Source organism: Ahaetulla prasina, chromosome 4, assembly GCF_028640845.1.
Source record: "Ahaetulla prasina isolate Xishuangbanna chromosome 4, ASM2864084v1, whole genome shotgun sequence".
Classification (NCBI taxonomy): Eukaryota; Metazoa; Chordata; class Lepidosauria; order Squamata; family Colubridae; genus Ahaetulla; species Ahaetulla prasina.
This window is the reverse complement of record NC_080542.1, coordinates 82,046,311-82,068,789: the sequence shown is the minus strand read 5'-3', so window position 1 is coordinate 82,068,789 and position 22,479 is coordinate 82,046,311. Positions and strand designations below refer to the sequence as shown.

Below are 22,479 nucleotides of genomic sequence, written 5' to 3'. Positions count from 1 at the left end.
TGGTCTAGGATTCACATCGATTTTGCCGGCCCGTTCCACAGGCAAACCTTTCTAGTAGTAGTAGATGCCTACTCCAAATGGCTAGAAATCATCCTCATGAGATCCACGACGGCCGAGTCAGTGATCTCAGTCCTGAGGCACCTATTTGTAACCCATGGGTTGCCAGACACCCTAGTTTCCGACAACGGCCCGCAATTCACGGCAACCCAGTTTGAGGGGTACTTGGCAGAGGAGGGCATCAGACATGCCCTCTCGGCGCCTTTCCACCTGGCGACGAACGGACTTGCAGAACGTTTCGTTCGGAGCGCAAAAGAAGCATTATCTAGGATAAGGCCAGGCGATTGGCAAACAAAAATCGATACCTTCCTAGCAGTCCAACACAGAACCCCCTGTGTGACAACTGGCCGTAGCCCGGCGGAACTATTGATGGGCAGAAAGCTCAGGTGCCCATTAGACCGACTAAACCCAACCTACACCCCAGATGGGTACAAGGGGGCACATGGTAAAACAAGAGAAATGGCAGTAGGCGACCCGGTATGGGCACATAACTATAGCGAGGGCCCAACATGGCTAAAAGGGAAAATTCTCGAGATAACCGGGCCAAAATCATATCTGGTAGATATGGAGGATGGCCGGGTCTGGAGACGCCACATAGACCAAATAAGAAAACGAATAGCAAGTCAAACAGAAACAAATCAGCCAGGCCCTGACTACCAAATGTTTGAATTCACAGCTGACTCAAACCCGGGACAAACGGGGGACTTATCTGAGTCCAATGAGGTTCAGCGACACCAACCGGTTCCTCCTGAAGACAGCAGGGACGACTCTGCCAATAATCCAGGGCCGGATGGCCTAGAGGAGGAGCTAGGAGGAACAAACAGTCCCTCCGGCCAGCTCGTCTCACTCCCAGAAAATGAATTGCGCAGGTCCGAGAGAATTAAATGTAAATAAATAAATAAATAAATTAGGAGACGCCCAGTCTACTTACGTGACTACGTAGAGAAATAAGATGCTAATTTTATGTAAATGTGGGTACAATGCGTTCTGGGAGGGAAGGAGTGTAATGTATCTTTAAAAGTTTTGGAGGGAAACTTGGGCGGGAACAAGCACGTTGTTGATTGGTTGAAGCCTCAGCCAAAACTGTATATAAAGAGGGGTTTTTCCAGACGGCAGTTGCTGGGTTCACTATAAACTAAAGAGCTGTTGTCACTCACTGGTCTCCTGCCTCTTTATTGCCCGAATCTAACATCCCATATCTTGGGGGCGTGGCCATGACTGTGGTGGGGTAAGGACCTTTCCTTCACTTCACAGGGCTTATTAATGAAGATTTATGAGGATTTATGCTGTTCGGAATGCACCGTTATGGATGAAAGTTAATAAATCATGAAGTGAAAGTGTTAATAGCCCAGCAGACTGAATTTAAAACTGGTAGGTCATCTGAAACTGTTTGAATTAAGGAGTTTTTACAGCGTGGGAGTGACCGAGCCGACTGGCAGACATGATAAGTGTGGAATAAACTGTTGTCTTTTGCTTTCCCTATTATAATTATCGTGTTCTGTGTTAAAAAACTTTTTTTATTGCTGAGGCTAAGGAGTGAATATTAAAGATTGAATTTGTTAATGAGAAGAATTTAACTGAAGAGAAACCGATCTTTTGTGTTGGACTGATTGCCAGCAATAGGATTTCACTGGGTGGATAATTTTTCTTTATTTTTTTTTCTTTTGAGAGGAAATTAATAGCTTGTTTATATCACAGAAAACAAAAAAAGGACTTGTTTTGAAGTTCAAGCTGTTTTTTTTTTTTTCTCCTTTGCTGACGTGGAGAAAAAATGGCGCTGCTTAATGTTTAAAAACTGAGGTTCTGTGTTTCTTTGTGGAGTGACTATGAGTCATAAGCTACTGAGAGATAACGAGTGCAAATAAGCCGCTTCGCTTCAATTAAAAGATTGCCGTCCCTTGATCTTCATCAAGACCCTCTGTAAAATTGGTTTGGAATCCTAGTTTGGAAATTTTTTTAGGTTTTTTCAAAATGACTCAACAACTTTCAGAAATGCAGCAACTTGCTGCAGCTTTAAATAAAATTGGGGAAAAAATAGCAGGACTATCAGAGCGTATGGATAATATGACATTGGAACTGACATCCGAAATGAAGAAGATGAAACAAGAGATGAATGAGAATTTTGCAAAGCAAAGAGAGGAAATGACAATTATTAAAGATGAAATGGAGCAGATACATGTACATGAGGCAAAATTGGATTGGCAAATTGGTGAAATATTTTATAAAAATGAGCAGCAAGATAAGAGAATTTGTCTCTTGGAAGAAGAGATGAGGAAATATAATTTGGTTATCCGAGGAATTTCAGAAGAGAAGGATGATAAATTGAAACAGCGGGTTTTGAAATGGATTAATGATCTGAATACGCAACTTACGTTTACAATAGCAGACCTGGCAAGTGTTTTTAGAATTGGATATAGAAGGCAAAATGGCTCTAACAGGAATGTGCTTGTCAGGTTTGCAAATCTTGGTGACAAGCTGGAAGTTATGGCCAAGGTGAGAGAGATGGGAGATGCTTTGAAGTTTGAAGGGAAGACTATTCAAGTCTTCCCGGATATATCAAGAGAAGAAAGGGCATGGAGATTTTTTTTAAAACCAATTATAAAAGTTTTGAGAGATAATGGAATTAAATATAATTGGAGGCCACCACAACAATTGAAATTTTTTTTATAAAGGAAGGATGCGTACAATTACCCCAGACATAGATGCACTATTATATTTACGGGAGCTTGGACTGATTGAGATGGAGAATTTAATGGAGATAAAGGATCAAATGCTTAAGATGGGTGGAACATATGTGGAAACATCAACCCCAGAAGAAAAAAAGGGGGCTATTGGAGGGCAAGACCCTAAAGGGTTGAAGAGGAAAGAAATATCACCTGTGTTGGTTGAACAGAAGAAAAGTCATGAGGATACAGCAGGAGAAGAAGCAGACAAGAGTCTTGGAAAATACGAAGCCGAATGCGGGAGAGAACCATCACTATCTTTTTTTTTGAGTGATGAATTTAAATAGACAGCCCGAAAGAAGTGGCCCGGACATTGGCACATCCCCTCTCCCCCATTCTCTTTATAGAGGCGAAACCGATGAGGATGTGGGGGAAGAAGATTGTTTGTATTTTATTGTTTGTCTTGTTTTTTGTTTTGTTTTTTGTTTTCTTATCGTTGTTTATATGTTAAATGTTGGTTATATGGGAGTTTAATGTTGGGTTGTGGGCACAGAAAGGAAGATGCGGGGATAGGATTGAAAAATTTATATTTTAAATGGGAGTCATAAAAATAATGTCATGGAATGTGAAGGGTACAGGGAATCAGATTAAAAGAAGAAGATTGGAATTTAAGATTAAAAGAGATTTACCAGATATTTTATTTTTACAAGAAACCCATCAGAAATCTGAAGATTCAAATAGAATGTATATAAAAGGTATGCAAATATATGAAAAAGCATTTGGAACTTCAAAAGCTAGAGGAGTTGCAACACTGATATCGGATAGGGTGTATTTTGAAAAACATCAGGTAATTTTGGATGAAGATGGAAGATATGTAATAATTGTTGGAAATCTTAATGAGGAAAAAGTGACACTTGTTAATTTATATTTACCGAATGAAAAACAAAGAGAATTTCTTGAAAAAATAACAAAAATTTTGGAGAATGAAAGTGTAGGGAAAGTAATTGTGGCTGGGGATTTTAATTTAATCAGAGATAAAATAGACAGTACTAACCCCACCCGCTGTGGAGGAGCAAATAAAATGGGGATTTTAAATAAGTGGATGCTTCGAAACGGCGTGGTGGATGTGTGGAGAGAGGTCAAAGGAATTGAAAGAGTATATACTTTTTTCTCTAAGATATATAATACATATTCTAGAATTGATTATATTTTTCTTTCTAAAGATTTGTTGAATAATGTGGATAAGGTAGATGTGGGAATTTTTAAAGATTCTGATCATGCAGAAGTTATGGTGGATTTAGATTTTAATTTTGAGAAAAAAAGAAGCTATTGGAGATATGAGGAGAAACTGTATAAAAATGAAAAGGATAAAAAATGGATACTTAAAAAATTGGAGGAAAGTTGGAGATTAAATGATAACGGGGAGGTTAAATTTGAAATTGTTTGGGATGCGATGAAAGCGGTGTTTAGAGGGGAGAGTATTAAATTATCAAGTAGGAAATATAAAAATTATAAAATTAAAATGGAAAGAGATAAAAACCAAATTAAAGAATTGGAAAATCAATTTTTGCTTACTAAAGAAAAAAAAATTCTTCAGGAGCTTAATATGTTAAGAAATAAAATGATAGAAGAGGATACAGAGTTAGTAAAAAGAAATTTGAGATATTTAAATAGGAATTTTTTTGAATTTAGTAATAGAAATTCTAAATTATTGGCAAAGATGGCGAAAAATAAAAGAGAGAAGAGAGAAATTGGAGCTTTGATAGATGACAGAGGCATAAGATGTTATAAAAAATTAGAGAAATGTGAAGTGGTTAGAAATTTTTTCCAGAATCTATATTCAAAAAAACCAGTTAATCGGGGAAAATTGCAAAGCTATTTAGAAAAATATGTGGTGAAAATTGATCAAACATATAAGGAATTGATGGAAGAAGATATAACACAAGATGAGATTAATGGAATTATACAAAAAATAAAATTAGGGAAAGCCCCAGGTGAGGATGGATTACCTGTTGAGTTCTATAAAGAATTTAAAGAATTAATAATACCAAGATTGCAAAAATTATTCAATGGAATATTACATGGTGGAGAAGTACCTTCGTCATGGAATAGAACGGAACCGTGGCTGAGGTTTGTCCCCTCTTGTGGCCTGTTTGTCATCGAATGGCCCCTGGTGGCCTGGCTTGCTCCATCGTATTTTCCTTTGTGGCCTTATGGCCTGGCTTGCTCCATTTTATTTCCGCCCCCCCCTATTCCGGACCATGGGTCATCTAAACTGGGCGGTCATGCATGTCCATCTGCGGGATGGAGTGGATTGGACTGGATTGGACTAGCTTGGACTGGTCTAGGGACTTGGGCAGACCGCTAGCCATGTCTACCTGATTAAGATCTATTGTAGAACTGCTTTCCATAGGCACGCTATGGAGACTGTCGGCCTGTCTGTTCCTGTTTTGTCATCGCTATCCGGTTCCTGCTCCATTTGTCCTTTGACCAACTGGACTCCCGCTGGAAGACTCACCATTTCTATTACTTTGGGATTTTACCACCTTAGCATCCCTCGCCGATTCGCACTTTCCTATGCGCTACACTGCACGTGAACTCTTGCGCCTGCGAGGTGCCCCCGCCTCGCAGGAATGGCCCATATCGCTACCAAGGGCCGGCCTCAATGACGGGTCTTGGGACCCACAGAGGTGGCATGCGAGAAGAAAGAGCCTTTGGGGGTTTTTAGATAGGGCATTTTTAAGGGGTGGGAGGGGTAGGGCGGGTGATGGGGGTAGCCCGTCGGGAGGGAAACCAGTTCCAGCGCATGCTCGTGGCGATTATCAAATGGGTTCGGAGGTTATGGGGGGGGAGGGTGTTCCTTTGTGTGAGGGTGAGTCTATTGGCACGGTAAGTGGGAGGGGCAGATATGGCGGAAGGGGGGGATCGTATCGACATAGGGGGTCACGCGTTCGATGTATGCAGGCGATCGCGTGCCCCGATCCCCCTAACTTTACCCGTTCCCCGGATGGTCAGGACCCTCAGAGCCTGGGCCTTCGTCTGATGTTATGCAACGCACGGTCCGTGGCCAATAAGGCCCCCCTAATACATGATCTAATTCAGGGGGGTGCCGCGGATGGGCAATGAAGGGGGTGTGCCCCTGGTTGAGATGTGCCCACCGGGTTTCCGTGCATTCCATCAGCCGAGGGCCCAGGGTAGGGGTGGAGGGGTGGCGGTTGTGATCAAAGAGAGTCTAGAGCCGAGGGAGACCACTGTACCTCAGATAGCCGGGTGTGAATCCCTCTTTGTGAGGTGGGGTCATAGATGTCAGATGGGCTTGCTGGTCGCGTACCTGGCTCCTTGCTGCGTGACAGCTGCCCTGCCCGAGCTCCTAGAGGTGCTTGCCGGGGTGGCGGTGGAGACCCCAGACTTTTAGTCATGGGGACTTTAACCTGCCATCTGCCGCTCGCCATCGACGGTAGCTCGGGAGTTCTTGGCTTCCATGACGGCCTTGGACCTGACTCAAGTAGTGGATGGCCCCACTCACATCGGGGTGGCACACTGGACCTGATTTTCTCTCTGGTCAATGGTCGAGATCTGGACTTAAAGGAAATAGTCATTGAACCTTTGTCATGGTCAGATCACTCTCCTTCGCCTGGACTTTCTGACCGCTACCCAACACCGCAGGGAGACGGAACCATTACGTTGGTACCGTCCCAGGCGCCTGATGGACCCAGAGAGGTTCCGGACGGAGCTTGGGCCATTTCCTGAGGGCCTGGCTCACGGCACGGCAGAGGAACTGGCTGCAGCCTGGGAACGGGCTGCGGCCGGGGCTTTAGACCGTGTCGTGCCTTTGCGGCCTCTGACCCGGCGTAGATCCCAACCGGCTCCTTGGTTCTCCGAGGAGCTGAGGGGGATGAAACGCCGGAGAAGATGCCTAGAGAGTTCCTGGAGGTCCAGCCGTTCAGAGGCTGATCGGACACTAGTTAGGTCCTATACTAGGACCTACCTAGTGGCACTGAGGGAAGCGAGGCGTTGCTACGCCTCCTCCCTCATTGCGTCGGCAGATAACCGCCCAGCTGCCCTGTTTCGGGTGACCCGCTCCCTCCTTCACCAGGGGGAGCAGGATGACCCGTTGCAGGGACGTGCTGAGGACTTTAACGGTTATCTATACGATAAAATCGTTCAGCTGAAGGACGGTCTGGACCAAGATTGCAGCGATTCGGACGGGACGTCTGAGGGCGGTCTTGGTGATGTTGTGTGGGATGAGTTTGACCCGGTGACTCCCGAGGACATGGACAGGTTGCTGGGTAGATTGAATGCCACCACATGTTTACTGGACCCGTGCCCCTCCTGGCTGGTGCTGGCCACTCAGGAGGTGACACGAGGCTGGCTCCAGGGGATTATGAGTGCTTCTTTGTTGGAGGGAGTCTTTCCGGCCGCCTTGAAAGAGGCGGTGGTGAGGCCCCTCCTCAAGAAGCCTTCCTTGGACCCGCTGTTTTAGGTAATTATCGTCAGTCTCCAACCCGCCGCGCGAAGGTTGTAGAGAGTATGGTGGCATATCAGTTTCCCCTTCACCTGGAGGAAACTGTCTATCTGGACCGTTCCAGTCCGGCTTCCGCCCGGTTACAGCACTGAGACGGCTTTGGTCGCGTTGGTGGATGATCTCTGGAGGGCCAGGATAGGGGTTATTCCTCTGCCCTGGTCCTATTAGACCTCTCAGCGGCTTTCGATACCATCGACCATGGTATCCTGCTGCGCCGGTTGGGGATTGGGAGTGGGAGGCACCGCTTATCGGTGGTTCTCCTCCTATCTCTGACCGGTCGCAGACGGTGTTGACGGGCAGAGGTCACCGCGCGCCTCACTTGTGGTGCCGCAGGGTCGATTCTCTCGCCTTTGTTCAACATCTATATGAAGCCGCTGGGTGAGATCATCAGTGGCTTCGTGTGAGGTACCAGCTGTACGCTGATGACACCCAGCTGTACTTTTCCACACCGGGCCACCCCAATGAAGCCATCAAGTGCTGTCCCGGTGTCTGGAAGCCGACGGGTCTGGATGGGGAGGAACAGGCTCAAGCTCAATCCTCCAAGACGGAGTGGCTGTGGATGCCGGCATCCTGGTACAGTCAGCTGAGTCCGCGACTGACTGTCGGGAGCGAGTCATTGGCCCCGATGGAGAGGGGGCGCAATTTGGGCGTTCTCCTGGATGAACGGCTGTCTTTGAAGACCATTTGACGGCCGTCTCCAGGAGAGCTTTCCACCAGGTCCGCCTGGTGCGCCAATTGCACCCTTTCTAGACCGGGATGCCTTGTGCACAGTCACTCACGCCCTTGTGACGCCTCGCCTGACTACTGCAATGCTCTCTACATGGGGCTCCCTTGAGGGGCATCCGAGGCTACAGTTAGTCCAGAATGCAGCTGCGCTGGTGATTGAGGGAGCCCTCGTGGCTCCCGAGTGACACCTATCCTCGCGCCGGCTGCACTGGCTACCTGTGGCCTTCCGGTGCGCTTCAAGGTGTTGGTGAATGTCTTTAAAGCGCCCATGGCATAGGGCCGGGATACTTACGGGACCGCCTGCTGCTACCGAATACCTCTCACCGACCCGTGCGCTCTCACAGAGAGGGGCTCCTCAGGGTGCCGTCGGCGCGACAGTGTCATCTGGCGACGCCCAGGGGAAGGGCCTTCTCTGTGGGGGCTCCCGCCCTCTGGAACGAACTCCCCCCAGGACTTCGTCAACTTCCGGACCTCTGAACCTTTCGCCGCGAGCTTAAAACCTACTTATTCATCTGCGCTGGACTGGGTTAGTGTTTTAATGGGTTTTAATGGGTTTTTAGCTCTAAATTTTAATCCTGGCCAATTTTAATAAGTTTTTTAATTGTATTTTAATTTGTATTTATTGTATTGTATTTTTACCTGGCTGTGAACCGCCCTGAGTCCTTCGGGAGAAGGGCGGTATACAAATTTAAATAATAAATAAATAAATAAAATAAATAAATATCCCTAATTCCTAAGCCAGATAAAGATTTAGAAAGGATTGAGTCCTATCGGCCCATTTCTTTAATTAATCAGGATGCAAAGATATTTACTGCTATTATAAGTAATAGATTAAATAGATTTATAGATAGATATATAAGTTATAACCAAGTAGGTTTCGTGAAGGGTAGATACATGAGTGATATTGTTAGAAGAGTATTAAATATTATAGATGTAGCTGAATATAACGGTGATAAAATTGGTATAGTATCATTGGACATTTTTAAAGCTTTTGATTCTGTACAATGGGAAACTATTAAAGTAATTGTGGAGGCTTTAGGCTTTGGTAATAAGTTTATACATGTTATTTCAAAATTGTATCAAAAAAGCAGTGCAAGAGTGAAGATGAATGGAATATTAACTGAAGAGATAAAATTAGAAGCAGGTACGAGACAAGGATATCCCTTGTCCCCAACATTATTTTTATTGGCTATGGAAATATTGACAAAAATGATAGAAAAAGATGAAGAATTAGAAGGATATAAGGGGTATAAGATAAATTTATATGCGGATGATACTTTAATTATTTTGAAAAATGTAGAGAAAGACCTGAAAAAGATATATAAGCATTTGATAGAATTTGAGGAAATGACAGGACTGAAAGTAAATTGGTCAAAGTCAGAATTATTGATGGATAGTAATGGTAATGAGTGTGAGAATATGCAAGAGCAATTTGGGATAAGGATTAAAAACACATTGAAATATTTGGGTATAGTGCTTTCACTCAAGGTTAAAGAATTGAAAAAACTTAATTATGATGTGGTGATTAATGAAATTGAGAAGAAGATAGACAAATATAAAATGTTAAAGTTGTCTTGGTTTGGTAGAATTGCAATGTGTAAGATGATGTTTCTGCCCAAGTTCAACTTTTTATTCGAGATGCTACCGCTAAATTTGACAGAGAAAGATATTGAAGGATATCAGAAAAAATTGGATAAATTTTGTAATGGTGGCAAAAGACCTAGATTAGTGAAGAAAATGTGGTATCAAAATCAAAAGGAAGGTGGATTAGGAATCCCCAAATTATTTAATTATTACTGTGCGTATGGTATCCGGATAGTGGTAAAAATATTTAAAGGTGAAGATAACTATTGGAGAGACTTAGAGTTAAGGGATATAGAGAAATTTGGATCAAGGTGGTTTTTAGATAAAGCAAACTCAAAATGTGTAATTAGAAGTTATTGGTTAAAGGGATTAAGTAAAATGTGGAATAAATTTGTTAAAATTTTAATTCCGGATATAATCTTTTTGGGGGAGACAATTGGAATTTGGCCGATTAAAAATAATATAAAACGTAATGAAGTGATTAAAGAGGAAAATACAGAAATTATTAGAGATTGGATAAAAGTTATGGAAAATGAAAGGAGGAATAAAGAAATTATTGAAAAATTGGGGTTAAGTTGGTTTGAAAAAATACAGATAGAAAAATGGACAAAAAAATTAAGGGAAAATTATTCGATAAATAGATGTGAAACTGAATTTGAATATTTAGTATCTCGGATTATGAAAGATGAAATTGGGCTAAAGGGACTCGTTAGTAGGGTTTATAAGATTATAAATTCTGATGAAAAATTACAAAGAGTGATGAGGACAAATTGGGAAAAAGATCTTAATATTGAAATACCAGAGTCAGATTGGAATGTGAATTGGAATAGTAGAATTATGAGAACTTTATCTATAAGGATTAAAGAGCATAATTATAAAGTTGTTTGGAAATGGTATTTGACTCCAGTAAGATTGTCACAAACGGATAAATAAATTAGTAAAAATGTTGGAGATGTGAGATGGAATTGGGGACTTATGAACATATGTGGTATAAATGTGATAAGGTTAAAAGTTTTGGCAACAATTGGAGAAAATGATATTTTGAAATGATGGGGAAAGTAATAATATTGAGAGTGGAAACTATATTATTGTTGGTAATTAAGGAAATAGAATTAACAAAATATGAAAAAGAATTGATTAGAATTATGATTATAATAGGTAGAATTATAATAGCTAGATATTGGAAACTAGATGTGATTTTTAGAATAGAAGAGTGGAATTCTGAAATGTGGAAATTGGCTTTAAATGATAAAATGACATGTGATATTAAAATTAGAAGTGGTGTGTATAAAGAAGATATTTTCTGGAAGACTTGGAAACCATTTGTGGACTATGCGCTTGGAACATTGGACGCTTCGGTACCTGTACCTCGAGAACGTGGATTTTGGCAATCATGAGGATATATCCGAAGACCCAAATCTTCCTTTTTATGTATAGCACAAGGGTGTAATAATGTATTTTCTTTTTTTGTTTGTTGGAAAAAAGTAATAAAAAAATTTAATAAAAAAAAAAAATAAGAAGAATTTCTTAAGAAGCCAATTCTTCCTCCATTTTCTGTACAAATTCCTTGTCTTTTAATACTGTGTTATTTAGGGTCCATCTAGATCTTCTCTTTTGTCCTTTCCATTTCATCCTCATAGGGTTATGGTCTGCCCGGGTATTGGTTTCTATATCAATGTCAATTCCATTGTCATCCATATCATGTCTATTCTAGACCATGTTAAATGTCTATTTGAATAAAAAGTGTATTGTCTATTTTCTATATTTCTTTCTCTCCATATATCTTTTAAGTTTATTTCCTCTAGCATTTAAAAAAAAAGATTTTGGAAGAGTCTTTCTACTTTGCTTTGTTTTCTTCTGTGTATTGTAATCTAATTTCTCATCCACTATGCCATTAAAATCTCCCATCAAATATTATCATAATCCAAATCAATTATTTTCATGTGTAGTTTTCTATAAAAATCTTTGATTGTCATTTGGAGTGTATAGCAGTATTTTCCTGTTATTATCTATTATTTCCACCATCAAGATTCTTCCATCTTCATCTGTATAAACTTGCTCTACTGAGATTGTATCTCTTATATATAAAACTACTCCTCTTTTCTTACATTGTGGCAATAAAGCAAATATTTTCCCCAACTTTGGCTGTACCAATAAATGTTCATGTTATTTTTTGATATGTACTTCTTGTAAACAGATTATATCAAATTTTAAATTCTCTAATTTGTGGAATATTTTTCTTCTTTTGGTAGCTAAATTAAGTCCATTTTTGTTTATTGTAATCATGTTTTTCTCTTCCATGTTCATACTTTATAGGAAGGGTTTATTGCTCTAGTTGATCTCAGTTTACATTGTTCTCTATATTCCGCATTACCACCCACTGCACCACCTTCTTTTTCAATCATTGCTAGTAGTTCTTCTTGTAATTTAGTCAGTGTGTCTTCTTTTCTTATCTCCACTTCTTTCTCTCTGAGGTATTCTGCAAAGAACACTTTGGCTTTATCAATTGAATCTATTCTATATTTTTGTTTTCATGTAAACACCAAGCCTTCTGGTATTAGCCATCTGTAGTTCATGCTTTTCTGAAGTAGTATTTTGGTCAAAAAATGATATTCTCTTCTCATCTCTCGGTATTTGCTTCAGAACCACAATTTCCTTCTTATATTTCAATGTTTTCTCTCTTACAGTTTGAAGTATTTGCGCTTTAATAAATTTTTTGGTGAATCTTATGTGGACTTCTCTTGGTAGTTTGTTTTTCATTGCATATCTAGTACATACTCGAAATATCTCATCTATGCCATCCATCATCTTTTCTTTACTGATTTCTAGTGCTTTTGCTAAAATTTCTATCACTTTTTCTGCCAAATTTTCTCCCTTCTTTTCTTCAATATTTTGAAATCTGAGGTAAAATTCTAATCTGTCCATTTCCCACTCCAGTATTCCACTCTTGACTCGTTCAACATCATCTAATCTACTGTCAATTTCTCTGATTTTTTTTGTCTCTTTGTTCTTCTTTCTCCTCAATTTTCTGGAGTCTATCCTCATATTTTTTTCATTATTTGTTGTATGTTCTCCACCTTTTCATCTGTTTTTTTTCCTGTTCTTTGTTAATATTCTCCACTCTTGTTTGTATTTTTTGGATTCCTTGCCAAATCATCTGCAATGTCATTTCCTTTTCCTTCTCTCGTTCCTTTTCTTTTTCCTATTGTAACATCCTCTGTAGGGATCGTTGTCCCCCAGATAGTGAAGAAGAGGGAGTCAATGCAGCAGAACCTATAGTTGTTGTCTTTCTACTCATTTTGACATAGTCTTCAGGTTCTTCTATACCTTAATCCACATATCCATTATATGTAGAGCAAAAATTCTCCCAAATAACAGTAAGAAAGGGGAAAACCAAAAAGAACAAAAAAGGGAAAAAAAGGAAGAAGAAAAAATCCTCAGACTCTTGTATGTCTTAATCTAATTAACCAGAAGGGTGTTAGCCACGTTCACAGTTTCCAAAAAAAAAAAGGGCAAAAGAAAAAGGCCAAAGAGGGAAAGGAAAAAAAATATTTTGTTAATTCTCAATATTTACAGTTCTCTTTCCAGAGTCACTGCAATCTTCTCCTTTTCAATTTCAGACTCCTGCAACTGATAGTTTCCAGAAGAGCACCTGAATAAGCAATCTTGCAACTTGAGTCTTTAATACTCTCCCCACTATCTTATCTAAAGTAGGCTCAGAGTCCTTGAAGTGTGCACAGTTGTTACTTTCTTAAACCAAAGAAAAGAAAAAAACAATATTTCCAGTCCACTAGATGGCGATGTTGCTTATTTTCTCCACTTTCCCTCCTTTTCATGTCCAGTGCACAATACACAAAAGAATAAAAATAGAAAGAAAAAAGAAAAATAGACAAAAAACAAAACCAGGGGAAAATTGTTCTAAAAAGGCACTAGAAGTTCAAAAGTTAAAAAAAATAAAATGGAAAATTTCAGTCCAGTCCAGTCCAAATTAAAGAATAAAATCATCCATAGACATTCACATAGAAGAATAAATTGAAAAAGCAGGAAAAACCTACCTTAGACTCAGGCTTAATTCTGCCACTTGACTTCTTCTATCATCAATTTTAATTTCCTTTTAATCTCAGGGTGTTCTCTCTGATAGTCTGTTTAAAAAAAAACAAAAAAAAAACCCTCTCACCAAGCCAACACACTTTCTTTCACTCTCTTCTGTTCCGGAGCTGTCCCAACTTCAGCAGCTTTGATGACTGCCTCTTCACAGCCGGAAAAAAGGGCTTCTCCTGGATCACCCAGAGACTTTGCAATGTCCCTGGGATGCACAGGATGTGCCCTCCTCTACCACTGTCTCTATGGGACAGTGGGGTCCAAAAAGGACCGCCCAGCTGTGAAGATATCAACAGCGATCTTGGAGCTCCAAGATCGCCCTTCATATTGTCGCGATGTCAGCTTTGCCCTTCCTTCTAGGGATATTTCTAACTGTGGTGCCATTGCAAGGGCAAATCTGTCCTGTGCAAGACCAAAGCCTTTGCTCTCCTTTCAGCAATCCATTCATAGATGTTGTCTTCCAGTTCAGGAAATAATGGTTGCCAACTGGATCCAGACTTGCAATTCTTAGCATTTCCCTTGTGTACCTGTTGACTGAGGTGGGTTTTTTTATTTTGTCACAACAGTATATACAATCATCAACATAAACAATAATTTATCATGAGAGAAAAAGTATATATAAGTAAAAGTATAAATAAAAGTATGCATATAATACTATAATGAAGAGAACAATAGGACAGGAACGGTAGGCACTTTTGTGCTCTTATGCACACCCCTTATAGTCCTCTTAGGAATGGGATGAGGTCAATAGTAGACAGTTTTTGGTTGAAGATTTTGGGGTTTTGAGTAGAGACTATAGAGTCAGGTAGTGAGTTCCAAGCATTAACAACTCTGTTACAAAAGTCATATTTTCTGCAATCAAGTTTGAAGCGGTTGACATTAAGTTTAAATATATTGTTTGCTCTTGTATTGTTGCAATTGAAGCTGAAGTAGTCTTTTACAGGAAGGATATAACAATAGATGATTCTCTGTGTTAAACACAGATCATGTCGGAGTCGGCGGAGTTCTAAGTTTTCTAAACCCAGGATTTCAAGCCTGGTGGTATAAGGTATTTTGTTGTTTTCGGAGGAGTGAAGGTTATCATACTCTGCTCATTTTTGGACCATAATGAGATCCAACTTCTTCTCTTTGTAGAAAGCCATAAGATTCTTGCCCGAGAGTCCTCCACAATTCCTTTCTTGAACTCAATGAAATAGCTTTCTTTTGGCACTCATCTTGTCTGGGGGTCAAAATATAATTCCTGTTAAATCTACCATTAAATCAGAGGTATCAAAGTTGATTTTGTTGAAGGTTAGGGTTGGAGTGGGTGGCTTGGCTGCAGGGGCTCTGAGGTAAGCCAGTGTGTGCATGGGGTAGCTCCACACCTCCCCACCTGCATTGCCTTGTCCTCTACCCCCACTCGTGGCTGCAGCACTGGCAAGTCACTTGGCCTCCTGCTCCATTGCGGCTTTCTACTCCGTTGCTGGCAGGGCAGAATTAATGGTCTGGGTTTTTTTATCTGTCCCAGTCAATATCTCATCCAATTCTGATTTTTCCAAATTAAAACCATACTGTTTCAAATCTTTATCATATCTTGATTGTATTTGCAGTCGTGTATACCAATCTGTCTCAATCCCTTGTTTTTCTAATTCTTATTTCTGTTTTAGTTCTCCCTTCTCTGTTAAAATATCTCACAATATTTTTCATGTTAACCATATTTGGATGACTCAAAGTTTCTATTGTTGAAAGCCACATTGGTATCTTCATATAATGTCTTTCTTTCATTCTTTCCCAAGTTGTTAACAAACCATTCCTTATGCAATGTCTCTGAAAATACCCATGTATCCTATATTTTCCATACCAATAAAAGCGTGCCACCCTAGTTGCAAATCATGTCCTTCCGGAGTCAGTATTCTCGTATTTCTCAATAAAATCCATTCTTTAACTCAGGTTAATGTCGCCGCTTGATAGTATAGTTTCCAATTTAGTAGGCCAAACCCTCCTCTAGTTCTTGAATCTTGAAGCAGTTTAAGTTTAATTCTTTCTTTTTTCCTTTACCATACATATTTCCACATTATTTTGTTCAAATTCTCAAAATATTTTTTCTCCAACTTTATTGGTATTGTTTAGAACAAAAACAAGACTCTTGGTAGTATATTCATTTTAATTAACACTATTCTTCCCATTAGTGATAATTGCAGATTTTTCCATTTCTCCTTGTCTATTTCAATTTGATTTCTCAGTTTATAATTGTCTTCCTTCACCGTTATACACCTTGAATTTAATTAATTACCCAAATATTTCACTTTCTTCACTATTCAAACGTCTAACTTCTCCATTAGTTTTCTCTCTCTCATATTTTTAACTATAATTTAACTATAAATTGTCTTTATTAATTTTCAATCCCGCTACTTCTCCATATTTCTCTATTTGCTCAATTAACTTTGGACCTGTTTCTATTGGTTCTTCCATGATAAATACTAAATCATCCACAAAGGCTTGTAGTTTGTAGTCTTCTTTTTTGATTTTCATTCCTTTTATTTCTTTATCTTGCCTTATCTTTCTGTTTAAAATTTCTATATTTCTAAATTTCAATATGAATAGCAATGGAAATAATGGACATCCTTGTGTAGTTCTTGTTCTAATATCTACTTTTTCTGTCATTTCACCATTCACAATCACCTTTGCCAATTGGCCTTTATATATAGTTTTAACCATATTTATAAACCTATCTCCAAAGTCCATCATTTGCAATTGTGTAGTCATAAATTGCCAGTTCACATTATCAAATGCTTTCAGCGCATCCAAAAATAACAATGACCTTTGCTTTTCAGGATGTGCTTCATAGTATTCCAATGTGTCCAATATAATTTGCATATTATCCCTAATCTGGCTTTTATGTAGAAAACCATTCTGATCTGGATGTATAAATTCATTTAATACTCTCTTCAATCTTTCAGCCATAATTGATGCAAAAAAAATTGTAATCTGCATTTAATAATGAGATTGGTCTATAGTTCTTTATTTGTTGTAAATCCAATTCTTCTTTTGGTATATATATGCTTCCATTCATGAATTTGGAATTTTGGATTTAACAATAAATCATTAAATACTTGTAACATTACATTGCTTAATACATCTTGCAACATTTTGTATAGTTCTGCTGGTAATCCATCTGGTCACAGTGTTTTATCATTCTCTTGTTTCTTAATTCCCTCCATTAATTCCATCATCAATATTCTTTCTTCTAGCAACTTTTTAAATTGTTCTGGAATTTTAGGTATTTTAGCTTTTTCTAAGTACTGTTCTGTCTTTCCTTCTGCCACCATCTCTTGCTGGTATAAATTTTTATAATATTTCTCAATTATTTTTTCTTTTCCTCATTTTGATAGCATATCCATCTTGATCTAATAATTGATTTATCATTTTTTTTCTTTTCCTTTTTCATCTTATATGCCAACCATCGTCCTGGCTTGTTCTCATTTTCAAAAAAAATTGCTTTGTTAATTTTATTTTATTTGCCAATTCTTCATTTTCCATTAAGTTTAATTTATATTTTTGCAAATCCATCAAATTTTTAAAATTTTTATTCCCTGGCTGCTTCTGTAGTTCTTTCTCTAGATTCTTATATTCCGTTTTTCAAAATACGTCATTGTTAATCCTCTAATATATGCCTTACTAGTATCCCATACATTTTGCAGTGATGTATTCTCTTTTCTATTTTCCTTAAAGAAGAAAGTCAATTCTTTTTCCATATATTGTAGAAAGTCCTTTTCATTTAGTAAGTTTTGGTTTAATGTCCATCTCATTCTTTTTCTCTTCCTCTTCAATATCATTGTTATTGGATTGTGGTCTGCCCATGTACTTGCTTCTATTTCAATCTTATATATCTTGGAAATTAATTCTGTTGACATCCACATTATATCTATTCTTGACCATGACATGTGCCTGTTTGAGTAGAATGCATACTGCTTTTCTTTCAAATGTCTTTTTCTCCATACTTCTTGCAAGCTTAACTCATCTGTCATTATATAAAATGCTCTAGGTAAAGTCTTTCTTAATTTTTTATTCACTTTTGTAGATTTGTAGTCTAACTCATTATCAATCGCATTGAAGTCTATTATGCATATATCTTCACATTCATATTCTAATATTTTCTTGTGTAATTTCGCATAAAATTCTTCTTGATTTTCATTTGGAGCATATATCCCCACTAACAATATGTTTTTGTAGTTCATTACTATTTCTACCATTAATCCTCTTCCTTCCTCATCCTCAAATATTTGTTTAGATTGAATTGTCTTTTTAATATAAAGTACTACACCTCTTTTACTTTGGCAAGCAAGCATTGTATATAATGTCCCCAATTTTACTTGTGTCTTTGTTCCTGCCAATTCATCAAGATTCCTTCCGGCATCAACCATCTGAAATTCACTCCTTTTAATCAGACATTTCATAAGAAATTGATATTGTTTTCCTAAATCTCTAAATCTTCTTGGAATTTGTTTCAGTGCCACTCTCTCTAGCTTTATGCTTTATTGTCGCATTTCTCATCAATTGCAGTATCTCTGCTCTCAATATTTTCTTGGTAAATCTAACATGTATTTCTCTTGGTAAATTATTTCTCATTGCATATCTTGTATGCACTCTATATATCTCATCAATCCTGCTTAGTATCTTTACTTTGTCCTCTTCCATTGCCTTCACTAATATTTCTGCAATTTTTTCTGCTAGGTTCTCCCCTTTTCTTCTTTGATATTTTGAAATTTTAGATAATAGTCAGCTTTATCCATCCTGAGAATTATAATTGTCCTTTCCTGATTCTTATGAGTGGTTGGAAATCTATAATCCATCTCCTCCACATTGTTCTCTGTTGCTTCTGCTTTTTCTTCCACTATTTTCAGTCATTGTTCATTTTTTCCTATCATCTCTTTAACTTCCTTCAATTTGCCATCCATGTTTTCAATTTTCTCATCCACTTTGTTTATTCTTTCCTTGAGGTCTTTATATATGGTCTGTAGCATATTTTTTAATTCCATATCGGCTTTCTTTTGATGTTATAATTTCAGCTGTTTTTTGTCTCGTGGAGCTGGCTGCTGTTGATATTGATGGTGAAGATAGATGTTGTGTTGTTTTCTGTATTTTGTTCTTTAAATTCAAAGCTCTCAATTTATAATCCAAATGATTGAGCTTTAAAATTCAAATCTGACTCTTATTACTTCCAGGTTTAAAATCAAAGTCCAATCCACAATGAAAATTTCAGGTTCTTGTTACCCTAATCCACAAAGCGGACTATAACAAAAAGTTCAAAGTAAATTAAAAAAAAGCCAGGAAAGTCAAAAATATAAAAAGGATGTATCTATCACAAAAAAAGAGTGTTAAAAGTAAAAAAAGAAGAGAAAGGGAAAAAAGAAAAAAAGGATAAAAAGACATAAAATGTCCAAGGAGCGAGAGAGAAAAAAGCTAATCTCCAACAATTTCCAAAGAGAAAAAAAAATGACTTTAAAAAAAGGACCAAATATAAAAATCCACCATTCCACAATTTAAAAATCCACAAAACAATGGGTAGGCAGTTCAGTTTTTAGCTGTATATTTCTTTTACTCTTTTTTTCTCTGCTACAAAATCACCAGAGCATTTCCTGCTCTCAAAACACTGTTCAAAGTCATTCCATTCTTGCCTTCTTTGTTCAGTTTAATTGTGAATTTTCTCTAGAACCACTAGATGGCACTACAGTTTACTCCCAATTATCTGAAGTTATATGCAGTCCAAATATTTACTTTTTCAGATACAAATCTCGGGATTTCAAAGTTCAGTCATACATCAAACTTGGCACAAAAAAGCCATTCTGCCCAATCTGCTTTCTATTCATTAAAAATCAATTTTCAGACTTTGTCAACTATCTTCATTAATGCCTTCTGCTTCTTTGCCACTATTGCTGGAGATAGCCTTGTATCCGCTTCCTCCCCTCTCCTCTTTTGCTGTTCTCTTTCAAGTAAAGTTTTATAAAGTCAGGGAGTAAATTTTTTTACAAAAGGAATCTTATTTCCAAGACAGCAATTTGTTCTCACTCAGATGTTTCACTTCGCATTTTTCTTTTCTTATTCTATGTGGCTGCCAAGCTTATGACAGCTCCCTGGTTGTCTTCCCAGCTGCTGAGTCAGAGGCTATTTGCCAATATTTCAGGGAATTTGCAATTTCCCTGTTCGTACCAGCCTGTGCCTCTGTTCCTCACCATCCCTATGAGACAGCTATGACCCTGAAGGACACCTAAATGGCTGTGATATTAGCACTATCTTTGGACCCCTGAAGTTTCATACTGTCACTGTGATGCCGGCCATGCCCTCCCTCTACCCCACCTTGTGGCCGTAGCACCAGCTGGCAGCCACACTGGGTCTTGCTGGACAGGGCTGTCAGAGCTGCCGCAACTTGAGGCAGTTGTTGGGACATGGATGGCCTGTCTGTGTGAAGCCTGAGTTAAGTATGTGTGGGGCACATGTGGCAATTCCCCCCCCCCCGCCTTGTGGCCATAGCACGAGCCTCCTGCTCCATTACAACTGTGAGCAAGCAAAAGTGGGCTGGAATGGCTCCTGCTACAAATGGCTGCTGGTGCCACCATGAGGCAGTTGTTGGGGCATGGATAGCTGACTGCGGGGGCCCTGTGTGCTCATGGGGCAGCTCCACCCATCTCACCTCATGTTGGCAGCAGTGCAAGCAACCAGACGGAATGGGGGAGTAGCCGGCTGCAGCCAGCTGCAGTCACTTATATAGGGCTTATATGCTAGAACTTATTTTTGGAATAGGTCTTATTTTCAGAGAAATATGGTAGAAAAAGGTCTTCCACAGGCAATGAAAGAAGAATAATTCCAATGTATATTACTAATGGAGTGTCTCCAGTAAAATCATTTTCCTAGTGGCAGCTTGCTTCATTTGGTTGTCCTCAGATAAAGAATTTGGATTTAATTGAGTCTATATGAAATGATTCTGCAGGTAATTTGGTAAGTTGTTTAGCATTTGATAGGTAAATATTAGTACCAGTGGTGAAATTAAATCAGTTTACACCACTTTGGCCCTGCCCCACCCAGCCACTACTTATTGGCTTGGCTGGTGCCTTACTGACACAAGGCACAGAGGTGGGCTGCTGCTGGTTTGCACCAGTTCAGATTCTGCACAGTTCGGCAAACTGGTAAATGCTACCTCTGGCTGGCACTGCGCTGCCCACCCCACCTGTCCCACCCACCCTGCCCATCCTAGTCACTCCTTATCTCACCTTGCCTGCCTTGGCCAGTACCTAGAGTCACACCCGAAGCATAGCTGCTGCTGCTCTCTGGTTCCCTTGTTTGCCTTGACCATGTGGCCCAGCTGAACTCTGCCTGGTGAGTCTTTCTTCCCTTCTCGCCCAGCTGCCTCCCATGCGGTCCCAGCAGCCCAGCTTGCTTCCTGCTTTCCCTGTGGCCTCCCACCTGGCCCAGCTATCTGGCTGTCTGGTGAGCCTTCCTTTGCCTGTTTACCAGCATGAATGGCCTGTTACAGGGCCTTCCTAGGGCTCCCCTGGCCTGTTATAAACCAAAATGGAGGGTCCCTGGCCCCAATCTGCTCTCCCAGGCTCTGTCCGGGCCTTCCTAGGGCTCCCCTGGCCTGTTACAGGCTGAAATGGAGGGTCCCTGGCCCTGATCCACCCTCCCCACCCCATTTCCCATGGTTTTACTGTACATACTTTTCAAAGAGCTGCAGAAGAGGCTGAGGCACATGGCAGAGAAGCCAAAGTCTTTTATTCAGAAGCTGGTAAAGCTGTAAGAATATGATATGTAAGGAAAACAGCTTTCCCCATCTGAATAAGACTTCAGCTTCTCTGCCATGAGGACCTGCAGGCTTAGTTTTTACCAAGTCTGGTCCGGCTTAATTTGGACCCAATATGCTTGCTGCTGACTAGTTAGTTTGAATGAGCAGCTTCAGGGATTGGGACATGTCAGCCAATCAACAAAGGCCTTGCAGTTCAGCCTGATGAGACAAAGGAATTTACCTCCCCTTTCATTGGCTGCTACAGTTGCTGCCTCAATCCCTGAAAAAGGAAGCTGCTGTGGCCCAGTCCAGGCCTAGGTCTTCTGACCACATGGCCCCAGCCAAGTATTTTGCTCAGAAGCTGGTAAAAATGTTTTCCTTAGATTTCATGTTCTTACAGCTTCACCATCATCTGAATAAAACACGTCAGCTTCTCTGCCAGTGGGTCAGCCTCTTCTGCATCTCTGGAGATCTTCAAAAAAAATGTAATAAAATAAATAGCATGATTAACATTTCCATTATTTTCAGTGGGAAGTAAAGGTAATTAAGTTAGCATGAATGTAACTTATTAAGATTATGTTTAAAAATATAAAAGAACTATATGTTAAAAATGTCCCTGTTTTGCAACTAAATCATTTATGTCCATCCTTTGATTTTTGTAGCAATTGTATATTTTTGTTTTAATAAAAGTGAATATTCATTGAGAATCAATCTAAAGCTCTACTCCTTAACTGATTTTTCTTAATAATTTGTCTATTTAGAACAACATAAAGGAAGTAGGAAAAAAGGCAACAGAATTCCTAAGGGAGCAAAATCCCTACAGCTATATACAGACCCTTGAAACAGATTGAGGCTGAGAGAAGTGATAGGAGGCTGAGGGCCAGCTCCCAAAGGCCAGCTGGTCTTCAGGTCTCTTCTGTTCGTACATGTCAGCGCATGCACACACACGTCTGTGCAAACACACGTTTGCAACCGCAAACCTTCCACTTTAGGCATGTGTGTGCACAGTTTGGGCACTCAGCGTCTAAAAGGTTCGCCATCACTGATATATGTTGTTTCAAATG

General features: G+C 39.5%; 1 protein-coding gene across 1 annotated transcript in view; it reads right to left on the bottom strand.

Annotated features, from left to right (window-relative positions):
* ULK4 (unc-51 like kinase 4) overlaps positions 1 to 22,479 on the bottom strand; it is a 36,678-nt gene that overhangs the window by 12,893 nt on the left and 1,306 nt on the right. The window lies entirely within an intron of this gene.